Here is an 11,966-nt window from a genome sequence, read left to right on the forward strand (position 1 = left end):
CATAGCTGACAGGTGTAGTGGTACATAACAGCAGTTTTCAGCAAAAGTACTGTGTATGCTATCAACAAAAAATCTGAAAGATTTTCACACAAGACTAATTTTAATACAAGCTTGACGTAGACTTGGACTTTGACTTCAAACTCAAGTTAAAGTCATTCCCCTTACAAAATACAGATGGCTCACTGACTCGTTTGCTGCTTTCAGTTTCAAAAGTGGTTTATTTCAGGGATTTTATTACGTATCTTTTGCTTGTACACCACCTGGCCACTCAACCACCAGGAAAGAAAATAAACATTTCTGAGGCAGACATCAGGAATAAATAGATAAATAAGCAAAAATGCTATTATCTAACTCAGGATGATGAGTCATGCTCACCCCAAAATAATCATAACTCTAACTGCCACAGACTTCAAAAGAAAGGGGGAAAATAATACTTAGAAACCTGTGGTGTTGTGAAATAATAGCGATGATACATAAATATAAGACAGGGAGATGAAGAGAGAATAATATATGCACTTTTTTTTTCAAGGTACCCAGTGGAGAAGATGAACTGCAGATGGATGTCAGTTTTCAACAGATGGCAGTGTGTCTCACACTTTATCTGGAGAGCGTCTAGGTCTTCAAGTGCTTAATATTACCGTGCAACGTGCAACATTGGTGATTCAAATCGTTTGATAGTTTACGTATTTATCTATTTCTTCTATTCAGAGATTGTTGCTGCTGCAATTTTCGATTTGGATGCAATTTTTCTGTACAATCTTGCCCAACAAACACACCAGAGAGCAGCCCACTGCAACTACAAGTGAAGAAAATGTGTTAGATAAGAGCATCACTTTCCAGCTTTCCTTACTGATCATCTTGGGAATTTAGCGTGTAATTTTGCACTCACACAATGGCTTTTTCCACTCTTCATGGAACAGACTCTCCTGTTATTCTGTAAAGTTCTACTATATATTGGAATAATACGTTGTGGGTCAGGGTTTACAGGCTCATTATCTTCCAATAGACAATAATTATTCATTCTATGTATGACAGCTCTAATGGGAATGACACAATGTTATTGGACACAATCCAAAACACAAGTTTTACACTGGATTTATGCAATTAGCCCTTACTTAGCCTGAAACAGTGTACTGAGAATGTGTGTTTTCTGTACAACCACAGTTTTGAAGAACTCATCAGTGACAAGGATCAGCAACAATCAGTGAGTACATTTTGAGAGGAAAGACAATGGAAATGTTTATGGTGAAATTGTTCAACTCTGATTAGAAAATTTGCCTAAGCAAAGTGTCAGAAAGACAAGAGAACACAGAATACGCTTGGCTGTGGAGCTATTAGGTCCATTATAACAAAGTTTTCACACTGGTACAGACACATTTCAAACTTCAGCCAAGGGTTGCTTCAGTGCTGGGTTAGCTCTGAGTTTGCACAGTTTTAACCCGAACAGGGCTAATATTGGTGCCGTTGTGAAACAGGGCTAAGATAAACAATGTAAACATTAGTTGCATGTTTAAATGGACATTTAACCGAGGGAAACAATGTCTGGAAAGGAGCTAAGAAATCCCTGTATCTCTCTCTTTCCTCTTTCTCTCTAGTTTTCTTTCTCTATGTGGATCACTCAGCTGTTTTTCATTTGTCTAGATTTTTGTCATCAGTTTGTGTATATCCTGATTATACTCTGCTAATATTGTCTTCTTCCTGGTCAAAAGGGTGGAGAGGAGGTGGCACAGATCCCACTGGGCCTCAAGCTGCTCATTTGACCTCCTGAATCCACATTCTTCACATGCATTTAATCATCTACATGCATCAAAAATGTTTTCATTGTAATCTGTATTTTTCTGTTGTTACTTTCTGTACACACAACATTCTATTGCATGTATGTGCTTCCCAGGAGAGGGATCCCTCCTCTGTGACTCTGAGGTTTCTTTCATTTGTCCCTTGTTAGGGTCAAATGACAGGGATGTTGTACACTGCACAGACTGTAAAGCCTCCTGAGGCAGGATGTATAAATAAAGCTGATTTGACCTGAGAAAAAGACAAAGGAAAGAAACTACAACCTAATCTGATAAAAGGTGAAATTTGACGATTTAAGCTTGATGTTTGACAGTTCTGTGTAACTCTTACCAGTGTGTGCTTATTTTCACATGCATACACTCTGGTTTAAATAATGGTGTATTAAATCCCCCCAGGGACTGCTCAACACCCTGCATGGCTGATTACATCCTGCTTTGATTTAAATGCACTCATCCCTCACAAACATCACCGGAGACCCCCACCCTCCCCACTCCTGTTCTGCCCGGAAATTAGTGGGCCAGTCAAAATGATTAATAAATGACTGGTAAATAAATCTAATTTTTTTCACTGTACAGCCAACACATCATACTCAGGGTTCCAATATCACCCTGCCTGTCCAAATTTATTCTGATTTGTAAAAGTAGGTTTCCCAGTATATAGGAATTTTTAAAGAAAAGCATTTGGAGGCAAAGTCATTAAAGTTTTTTTTTTTATTTATTTTGTATTCTCATTTTGTCAACCTACTTCTTATTGGACAGCTGTAGCTAACAAATTGATTAATTTTTTTTTGTTGTTGCATTAAAATGCTAATTATATTCTAACTTTTGCTTTTTTGTTATGAAAAGCCAACCCCAGGTCTCTGAAAAGTCAGTAAAAATCACACTGCTCACAACTTATGTCCACAGTAAAGCAGTAACTTGTGATGAAGGTCAGGGACCAGTGTGCACAATTTCTACTGAGTCTAAACTGGAGATAGACACATCATTATTGAGTAAACTTTGATTGCACAATGTAATGGCTATAGAATAATGGCATCATCTGCACCATGGCTCCCTATTCATTTTACTTTCACTATACAATTTTGTTTGCCATTGGGCACAAAATCTCCTGGGAGAATGCGGGCTGATGGGTGATCCAGCTTGGCACCATTACCATCTGCTTTCATATTTCCATTATAGACTAAATTAATGAATACACTTTTGTTCTGTGTTGTTGATAGTTGCTTCTGTGAGGAATATGAAAAGTGATCTGGTTGTCTTTGTGACAGTGGCTCCAACAATAATACCACTTTTAGATGAATTATAGATAATCGCTGAATGTGACAAATAACACCCTTTGAAAACAAAGGAATATACTTGCATGCAAAATAGGCCTCTGATGTGTTTTTATTGCTTGTTGACATTTCAGTGCAGGACATTTAAAACCACCTCTGTAAGTACATCCTGTGGAAAACCGGGACAATATTTGCCACTTCGTGCTTATAAAAACCAATTGCCCAATCACCGAACATTGTCTAGTAAAGTAATAGGCAGAGGGCCCCCTCAGGCTTATGACCAGGAATAGCTGTCCTGATTGTCCTCTCAGTTGGTGGCCATGAATGAGAGGCTTATGTTCATTCAGTGTTCATCAATGTTCCGACTGATTCAACTATATGAATACACAACAAGCTATGAACCAGAGGAAATTGACTGATTAACAGGATTACAGGATGAAAACATGATTGACCTGGATAAAGCAACATTTAACAGAAACCATTCATGCACGCAAACTGGTTGACAGAGACAAGGGGTGTGCAAAATTTGTTTAATATCCCACCTGAAAGAGCACTTCATGTTGAAATATTAATTTACTTTCGAGGAATTTATGATTATGTGGTATTACATGAGGATAAAAGCCCTTGATCCAACGTGTACAAATACTGTTGATTTTAAATGGAAGACTTCTCTTTTGCAATTTTTCTTCTGCTTCAAGTGTTTAGATCAAATCCCTGTTAAGGGAGAAGTTGATAGATGGAGAAAATATTCTTACACTTGCTGCAGCTTTCAGGATTCATTTCCTTCAGTGGGTGATGAGTGTTCCGATGCACTGTAATGTATTTATTTTTCTTCTGCGGAAAGCCATTCTTTGTCCTTAAGGCTCAATGACAATTCTTAGGATTAATTTACCGTTGATGTTTGAGAGCTCACATATGGGAAATTCTCAAGTACAATGAGACACCGAGGCACAAACAAGGTTACTGGTAACCTCCATCTGAGAAGCTGAATTTTGATTTATTACTCTGCAACATGACTGTAATGAACACAGGTGGTGCAATGAGAACAATGGTTGGTATAATCACCTTTTGCCATCTTGCCTTAATGTGTCTGTGTTAAACCTAATCTCATATTTATACAAATCTGATAAAAATCTAACATTTTTATGCCATGTTTTAGAAAAGCATACGGAAATGTTCTATTTTCATTGAACAATACTGCTGTTTTTTACTTCTCCTTTTAATGCTATCCATCCAATCAGTGCAATCGGCTGTTATTATGTGGTTACTGCAAAATCATGAACAGAGTGATTCACAGCGAAGGTTACTTGTACTTTATGGAAAGATTGTGGAGTAGCTCAACCAATTTGATAAAATCACAATTTGATTAAAAAATTACATACACACACTGAGTCAGCCAGTGCACCTGAACAGAACACGCTGAAGAGTGTGTATTAGTCAACAAGTTGAGAAGTTTGTAGATAATGGCAATGGATAAATAGCCACAATTGATGAATATATGGTTGAAACATCCAGTATCTCCCACTCTAAGTAGTACTAGCACAAATGCTGATTGAATTTTATGAGAAGGTCTTGTAATATGCACTATTGTGTCCACTTGCATATCAATAGTTATTAATATTAAGTTTGATAAAATGATGGGAATTCCTCTCACAGTCCCCAAAACATGCACATTAGGATTGCAGCTGCTGGGGATCAAAAACTTTGAGTGTTTTTATGCAGACAGAGGTTCCCCATGAACCCTGTCACCCACATCAAGTGTGCACTCTGTCTCAAATATCAAAACTTTGTCAGCCAGCTGCTTTGCATCCTAAAGATGATTGCAACCTCCAATCAGATTTACATATTTTAATGAGGCATATACATGGAGTGCTAACCTCCCATAAAAACAAAACCCCCCAAAAGTGAGCCAAAGTAAGTTTAGAGCAGTTAAAAATATATTTATTTTTTTCTCTGTCTTTTACAGCGCCCAGTATACTTGTGCAAAGGGTGACATTAAGGTGTCCCAGACTTCTTTGTCCTCAATTCTACTAGTTAAAGCACATATGGTCCTAATTACTGTGGGTACGTTCAGGGACTCAAAAAAAGAAGAGGATAGTGCTCCCAAAGGCTTTTGGCAATTTTGGGTGCTTGACTTCTTGAAATTGAAAAGATATGCAGCCTCTAGACTATACATTTCTCCAAGGATTTCAGCTGATATACTGCCACTTCTAGCGTGATTTGGAACCCATGAGCTTGATGCAGGCATTTGAGCAGTAATAGCGGGGATATTCACCATCCTGCAAAGCACAATTACAGTTAGATGTAGGCACCAAATCTGTAGATTTCTGATTGGCAATCTGAATTTGACAAACCTCCCAACTTGTCATTGAGAGTTATCCAGTGTGAGCTTCAGACTAGAGGGCGACTGAAGCATTTATTTACTTCAGCTGCACTGAGCCTATTGATTGGGATAGTTAACATTCCTTGTGTACCGTTAGAACAGCCCAGACCTTACCCAGGGCCATTTTTATTTTAGTTTCCAGCAGGCATATGTTGAAGTCTGACTGTTGCCGAGACAGGATGTGCGCTCATGATCAAAAACAACGTCAGTGTCTGCCTCAAGTGAAAAGAGCAATTTTCCACCCAACTCTGTTTTTACTGTGCCTACTTTGCATTATGTGCTTCTTTCCCTCCAGTCTTGTTTTGCTGTAGATTGAGGAGAGGACAAAATAAAGGCGACTGCTGCAATTCCATCCCTATTGGCCCCTTGGCAAATTGGCCCTTTATCAAACGGGGGCCCCATCTATCAAGCCAAAGACGGGTATTGAAATTGCCCCACCGGCCACAAATCAGACCAATGGATCGGCCTTTATCTCAGACAAGGCCGTCATCACTCTGTAGTGGCTGGAAGGGGAGGAACTGGGCCATTTAAGAGCCTATCCTGCATTTCTTTGCTGATAGATGTAGCTGGCTTGACCTCCCTGTGACCTGGACCATCTGGACAAGGGCCAAACCCGTGCCTAACCTGGTTCATTATCTGGCTGCATGTGTGTGTTTGATTCTCTTTCACTCCATGACTATGACTTACTTACTCTGTCTGTTTTTGCCCGATCCTGACATGCCTTCGCTGTCGGTTTTTCTCCTGCTCCTCTATTACTGTTAGCTCGAGTTTTCCTAACCTCCTAATCTTGTCTGTCTTTGTCTCTTCCCCTGTGCTGCCTATCACACACAGTCTTTTTCACCATTTTTTTTCCTAAATCTCCCCTCTCACTGCTCACATTCATTTTCTGTAGCCAATCAATGCAAATAGAGAAAGACCATAATGAAGGACAAGACAAATGGATGCTGTATTGTCAGCTGTGCCTCCCTAGTTCTAAATATTACCCTGCCTGCTATGATTGATGGAAAGCTGTATTCAGGTAATACCTCACTCTTGCCACATTCCCACAAGCAGCTATCTGTAATGGTAGACTGCCTGGCTGACATAATCCTACTGTGTGTTTCTGTCGATATGAATACCATAAATTTTAGTGTAAACATTGCTATCTCCACATTAAAGCTAATGTATACCGATGGTTACCCCCCTCCTGTGCTGATTCATGTTGAAACAAATAAATTTAACCAGCAGGTCAAAAGTTATGAAAAAACTTCAAGCTGACAAGTTTAGATCTCAGAAGTGCGGCGACAGAGTGATCAGTCTGACCTGTGCTCTGTCATTCACTGGCAGGCGACGTCTTTGCTCATCCTCTCTGATCAATTTTTGTGACTTATGGGTTTAACTAAAAGCCCATCCACAATCTAATTCTCTTCTTAATTATGTTTTAACTGCTCTGCTTTTATTTGATTAGATTCAATCACAGTGCAATGAACCCAATCAGAGACAGGGATATTATTTGTACGTGCAGATTCATTAACATAAACCTGCTTTGCCGCTGGGCTGATTGGGAGGCACAAGAGCCATTATGAAAACATAGAAGTGAGAGTTTTAGAGGATCACTTTGGATTAGTACCACTTGGGTCTTATATTTGTAGTTTTGGCCATAACTTCAAATAGCTGAGATAACTTTCTGCTCAACAAAGTGATACATACAACTTCACATCAGTCTGATGGGGGAAGAAACGTGAGAGGTCAGGCAATCAGACAGCTTCTAAACAAGCCACCAGGGTAGCCAGAATGTTTTTCACTTTGGATGGAAAAGTGAGCATATTCCATAGGCTGCTATTAATAACACATTGGACAGGTAAACTGCGTGTTTCCACAGCAACAGGAAGTACAACTAGATTTTAAAAACTTTCATATGGATGAAAGTTTACAAATGAACTGTTGGATTTTAATCTTTTAATCTCAGCTGCAGGCCCAGATGGTGTGAGCCCCAGGGTCATGAAAGCCTGTGCCCCCCAGCTAAGCGGAGTACTTCATCATGTCTTCAACCTGAGTCTGAGTCTTCAGAGGGTCCCGTGGTGTGAAAGACATCATGCCTCGTTCCTGTCCCGAAGACGCCACGTCCGGGTGATCTCAAGGACTACAGGCCTGTGGCCCTGACGTCACGCATCATGAGGACCCTGGAAAGACTCGTCCTGGAACAGCTCCGGCCCATGGTCCAACCACTTCAGGATCCCCTTCAGTTCCCCTACCAGCCCCACCTTGGAGTGGACGATGCCATCATCTACCTGCTGAACAGAGTCTACACCCACCTGGACAAGCCGGCAAGCACTGTGAGAATCATGTTCTTTGATTTCTTGAGTGCATTTGACATCATCAGGCCAGCTCTGTTGGCGGAGAAGCTGACAGCGATGCAGGTGGATGCCCCACTGGTGTCCTGGGTCGCAGACTATCTGACTGTACGCCTGAAGTGCTGCTTGTCAGACGAAGTGATCAGCAACACCGGTGCTCCACAGGGAACCGTCCTTGCTCCCTTCCTCTTCACCATTTACCCCACAGACTGCACTGCACAGAGACCTACCACCTTCAGAAATTTTCTGATGACTCTACAGTGGTTGGTGTATTACTGGGGAGGATGAGAGAGAGTACAGGATGGTAGTGGACAACTTTGTCACATGGAGCGGGAAAAACCACCTACAGCTCAATGTGACAAAGACCAAGGAACTGGTGGTGGACCTGAGGAGGACTAAGGCTCTAGTGATCCCTATCAACATCAAAGGGGCCACTGTGGAGGTGGTGGAGGAGTACAAATATTTGGGGGTGTACTTGGACCACAAACTGGACTGGTGCAAGAACGTGGACATGTTTACAGAAATGGCCAGAGCTGCCTCTATTTTCTGAGGCGACTGAGGTCCTTCAACATCTGCAGGACGATGCTGAGGATGTTCTACGAGTCGGTGGTGTCCAGTGCCATCACATATGCTGTTGGCTGCTGGGGAGCTGCCCAGAGCTGGGGGACACTAACAGTATCAACAGCATCATCAAGAAGGCCAGCCATGTTGTGGGAGATGAACTGCACTCTCTGACGGTGGTGTCTGAGAGGAGGATGTTGTCCAAAATAAAGACTATACTGGACTTTCCCTCTCACCCTCTCCACAATGTGCTGATCAGCTACAGGAGCTCGTTCAGCAGCAAAGCACCACAGAGCGACACAGGAAATCATTCCTGCCTGTCGCCATCAAACTGTTAAACTCTGTCCTGTGACGGACACACATACTTTTATATATACAATGTATGTATGGTTTTACACATGTAAAGACCTGTATTTTTAGATTTTTAACACATGTAAATACCTGTATTTTTAGATTTATATTTATCATGTTGTTTATCCTATTTTTATATCTTTCATTTTTCTTTCTTGGTCAGGAATACTGCAAGTGCAATGTCTGTACGAAAAAGAATTTCCCTTCGGGGATAAATAAAGGAATTCTGATTCTGATTCTGATTCTTATTGTCTGTCTTTGTTTTTTCAAATAACATTCGCTTACCTCATGGTTTAAAATCTGCATGACAGCTTGTGTTTCTTGCCCCACAGGACTTCTTTTTGGCAATTCAGCAGCATTCCAAGATCTAAGCAATTAACCAGGTGAGTGCAATGTTTCTATTGTCAATAGAAATGATGGCCAAAGCTGCAAAAATGAGACAAAATATGTAAAAAAAAAAAAAAAAAGCAAGCATGTTGCTAATCCTCATGTGGTCCTGTATGCATACCACCTGTGACCCCAGAAATTTGAAATAAATGTTGGGTATTTTTGCTAATTGTATTTTTACGTACATCTGGCACAAATGAAGTAGACTGCATACCGTAATGCCACTGCTTGCCCTTGGTGCAGGGCAAGAAAATGGAGCACTATGAAATGCTAATCAAATTTAAGGGAAACCATTTCTGAATTCTCAAAGTTTTATCCCACCCCATCCCCTTGACTCAGTATGTGTGAGGTGTTATCAGTCCCTTGGGGGAAGCAAGGGAACCTTGGCCTACACAGTCTTAGGGAAGGGAAAGACGGAAGTCTTCAGGGGGAAGAACACCCACACACACAATGGATGCCTGCAGAAAGTAAAACAGGTCAGGACTCCAGTGGTCTGATAAGGCAGAGGACTCATGAATTAAAGAGTGGTGGAGGAAATATAACATTTTTCCTTTCCATTCAGTCTATCGGGACTACTCGCTTGCCAGTGAAATTACCTGGAGAGAAGCTGGTCCGATAATGGACTGCCAGAGACGAGATTCACTCTGGTAATTTCTCTCTGCACGTAAGGGCAGATTGGCGCTGGAAATTCAAAACACTTTTTGCTGCCTTTTGGGAAATTTGAGAGATGAGGGAGTTACATTATCATAATCGATCATTTGTATCTGCTTAAATACCTATTTTTCTACTGTGTAATGGAAGCCATTCTTCCACAAATCAATCCCTGTTGGTTGAATATTGGATTTATAAGGCTCATTGCGCTTAATTAAAAGAGCCAGTGGGAGCTGTCATCATTCCCTAAAGTTATGTATGTTCACTTATATTAAGGTTTCACTATAACATACAGTATTATATCAGTTTTTATTCAGAGCAACCATACTTTCCAAATCCACCACTCCAGCCAAGTTACTTGTGCAGATAAAAGGCCAAAAGAAACCTGTACCTTTGTGTTTTTGGGGGTAAATGAGGACCTTGGTTCTTCTTTATTCCTTCTGCAGAGAAGCAGATGATAAATATGGAAGTGGTAATGGCAGAGGAGAGGGCAGGGATGCAGTGGGTCTTCTTTCTGTAATGACTGGTTTAAGTGAGTGCTGTAATGGGCTGGGTTGCCAGGGCCAGTGATTTACGGGACCTCCTCCTGTCATCATGCTGTTGTGGTAGCTTGGAGGGTGAACCAGTGAGTTCAACATTCTTTCCCTATAATATCCTAAAAAAACGAAAAAAGAAAACATCAACACAAGATATATATGTATGCATATTAGCCTTTTTCATTCCTGCAAAGACAAGTGTGGTTCTGCATATTTATCACAGAGAGAAAGGGAGAAGAGTGGCCTTGTTCCAAGCTAACCTTTAACTGAGAGTGTGGGCGATACCATGGAGGTGTGCGCTTGCAAAATGATGAATGGTGCCCAGAGAGAAAAGCTGGATGCAATTTCTTACCATAAGCCCCAAAGTTGAAACTTTGAGAGGATCCTGACTGCAGCTGTACCTTGAAACAACTCCTGAGTCCAGGTTTATCAGATGCCTCCGGAATAATATACATGAAGTAGTTATTTCTCACTTTGAAAAAGGTTATAATGTCCTCCATGGGGTCTTTTGGTGGGCAAACAAAGTGAAGGGGAGCCTGAGGGGAGGAAAGGTGGGTAAATAGCTTCTCTAATGGAGTTCTAATCTGTGGAGGCAATCTGCAGAGAGCTGCCCCTGGCTGTGCCAGTTGGGGTGATGAGACAGAGGTGACAGCGTGGCAGTTATTATTAGTGGTATCATTGATCAGACACCCACAGTGAAAGAGTTAGAGAAGGATGATGGATTCAGTGGCTCCAGTCCAGCTCAGACATGAAGCCTGTCAGGAGCGAATCAGGAAGGGGCTCAATGTGTCCATGCAGAAAAAAAAAAGAAAGGATCAGGAGTAGGGGGTGTTGTTCTGTACTCAGGTGGGGTCTTGGTCATAGTTCAGAGATGGGTTGGCTATATTTGACAGAAATCATCCATCTCAGGCAGTGACCCATTCCAAATGAAAGCCTTTGTGTTTTTAGTCGGACTACAGACAACTTGTTCTCTACAAGGATATGGAGAAAAACAAGACTAATCATTATCTTTTCATTTCAGTCTCTGAAGATTTGGATTGGTTGCTTGAACTATCCTGAACTATATGTACCTTTATTACTGCTGGTCATGAACAAAAGAGAATGAACTTGCCCTCTCCATTTCCTGAGGATGGAAAAATAAAATTGGTCCCAAGTTGGGATGACTAACACTAGGCGTTTTATAATTGTATGTCAATAATCCTCACCCACTCATGATTACAGAAAGATTCCACAAAGAAAGTGAACAAATAAGAAAACAAGGCTAAGAGTCCACAGCTATGCTAGAAGCACTCTGAGGCTGTACTTGTTTATAATGTTCACCATCTTAGTTTACAAAGTAGAGCTGAGGTGGATGGGAGTATCATTCGTTTTGCAGGTGATCAGAATTAATAATAATAAAGAAAAACAAAACAAAACAAATTTTCACCTGACAAAGGTCACGCCAAAGTTAGTCCCATTCAGAGGGGTAGGCCTGCATGAATGCATGAATGTCCGTATGACATACCACAAACAAACAAACAAATATATGTAAACCTTGTGGTGATTCTAGAGAAAAAGTCAGAAATTCTTAGGCTGCATACTTTAAACTTAAGAATGTCATTTTGTTTGACAGAGTAATTTTCTGAGTCTTTATTATTGTGGTTTGTAGAATAGCAGGAGCAGCTTGTCAAGTTAAGATAATATGAGTTACTTGAGTT

This window comes from Scatophagus argus, chromosome 20, assembly GCF_020382885.2.
Source record: "Scatophagus argus isolate fScaArg1 chromosome 20, fScaArg1.pri, whole genome shotgun sequence".
Taxonomy (NCBI): domain Eukaryota; kingdom Metazoa; phylum Chordata; class Actinopteri; family Scatophagidae; genus Scatophagus; species Scatophagus argus.